This window comes from Otolemur garnettii, unplaced genomic scaffold, assembly GCF_000181295.1.
Source record: "Otolemur garnettii isolate 467f Iridium unplaced genomic scaffold, OtoGar3 scaffold00232, whole genome shotgun sequence".
Taxonomy (NCBI): Eukaryota; Metazoa; Chordata; class Mammalia; order Primates; family Galagidae; genus Otolemur; species Otolemur garnettii.
The window spans coordinates 1,977,782-1,980,112 of record NW_003852627.1 but is presented as its reverse complement, the minus strand read 5'-3'; positions in this window follow the sequence as shown (position 1 = coordinate 1,980,112).

The following is a 2,331-nucleotide window of genomic DNA, read 5'->3' as shown; positions in this document are numbered from 1 at the left end:
TAGCTTACTGCAGCCTCAAATTCCTGAGCTCAAGCGATCCTCCTGTCTCAGCTTCCTGAATAGCTGGGACTACAGGTTCACGCCACCATGCCTAGTTAATTTTTGTATATTTTTTTCTTTTTGAGATAGAGTCTCAAGCTGTTGCCCTGGGTAGAGTGGCATGGCATCATAGCTCACAGCAACCTGAAAGTGTTTGGCTTAAGCAATTCTCTTGCTTCAGTCTCCCAGGTAGTTGTGACTACAGGTGCCTGCCACAATGCCTGGCTATTTTTTGGTTATAGTTGTCATTGTTGTTTGGCAGGCCTGGGCCAGGCTCAAACCCACCAGCTTGCCTACATTTTTTTGTAGCCAGTGGGAGGGTCTTGCTGTTTTGCCTAGGTGGGTCTTGAACTCCTGGCTTCAAATTATTCTCCCACTACAGTCTCTCAGAGTGCTAGGATTATAGGTGTGTACCATATACTTGGCCTATCTCCACATTTTATTTATTATTTATTGAGACAATCTCACTCTGGCACCTTGAGTGCCTGTGGTGTCATAGCTCACAGCAACTTCAAGCTCTTGGGCTCAAGCAATCTTTTTGCCTCAATTTTTTTATTTTTAGTAGAGATGGAATCTTGCTCTTGCTGGTCTCAAACTCCTAAGCCAAGCAATCCACTTACGTTGGCCTCCCAGAGTGCAAGGATTATGGCATGAGCCAGTTCCGTGGCCTTATCTCTACGTTTAAATTTTAACTTCGACAGTCATAAAGTTCCCACTGGAGAGGGGTCCTGCCCAATATCTAGAAGGAAGGAATGCTGCTCAGAGAGGCCAGGAAGAAGCTACATGGACAGGGCTTGCTGGGTTTCCCCACTCAGTCCATTAACATTAGGTTGTGGCCTTTTTGTTCAACAGGTTTCTCATTGTCTATACTTTATTGACCCTAAGCACATAAATGGACATTTTTCTCTGTGTCTTCAGGTCTCATTCTGAATTTTCCCATCTCATGTAAAATTATGATCAAATAAATTCATATGCTTCTTTTCCTCTTGATCTACTTTTTGTCAGTTGGTTTCCAGCAAACTTTTAGAGAGCAAAAGGAGAAATTTTCCCTTGCCTCTAAAGGGACAAGAAATCTAGAAACTGCTTTTTATAATATTTTTGTCGAGATATAGTTCTACCCTAAGCCCTGGGCAGAGCGCAATGGCGTCATAGCTCACTGCAACCTCAGACTTGGGCTGTGGACATCCTGCTGCTTCAGCCTCCAAAGCCACTGGGATTATAGGCACTCCGTGGCACTTAGCTGGATTTTTCCATTTTTTTCATGAGTTGGGGTCTCATTCTCTCTCAGACAAGTCTCGAACTCCTGAGCTCAAGCAATCTTCCTGCCTCAACCTCCCACAGTGCTGGGATTACAGGCATGAGCCACTGCACCCGGCTTGCTTTTTATAATTTTTAAAGAAGTTTCTCCTAGATTGAGTTTTCCAGAAATACAATGAATATTTATAACAGTATTAACAAGCTCACCACCAAGTGCTGATTTTACAGATATCACCTGAAGGATGTCACCTTTTACTCTTTCTTTTTGAGTCTTGAGGGTCAATAATTACTGTGTAAGGTTTTGGACAAGAAAGGGAATCTTCCATCTTATTGGCTCAAAGCCCTTATTTGTTTATTCAAAAAGACATTAGCCAGAGTTGGAGGATTCATTAAAGTTGCTTAAATACTCCAAGGCATTCTTTTTGCACCATTTGTCTGTGATGACTTGGGACAGAAATTAATCAGATTTTTGGCAGAGATTTGTGGGATATTACTGTTGGTTGAGGATTTGATGCATTATTTTCTTAAATTGGGAGGAAAAGATACCAGGAATACTGCCCAGTTAAGGGTGAATGAATGTGATGGTGATTTACATGGAAAGGATTAGCCAATTCTCTCTGGGAGGATGAAATGGAATACCTACCAAGAGGTACTGTACCCTGAGGGTATTTCTTCACCATTCCTTAGTGGAGGAATAGTGGCTGAGCTGATACAGCAGCCTGGGACTCTTTGTTCCTAGTTTAACTTTAGGAAATCTTAGGGGTAGGAGCTTCCCTTAGCTGTGCCTGAAAGAGGCAGTGTCTGGATGCAAAGTAGAGAATCTCATTTGTATAGAAATTGCACTGAGCATGTGGGGGGTTGACCTTGCATTAAGGGACCAAGGAGGCTTGGTGCCCATAGTAAAGCGGTTACAGCGCCAGCCATATACACCAAGGGTGGCAGGTTCGAGCTCGACCTGCACCAGCCAAACAACGGCAACTGCAACAACAAAAAAAATAGCTGGGCATTGTGGCAGACGCCTGTAGTCCCAGCTAC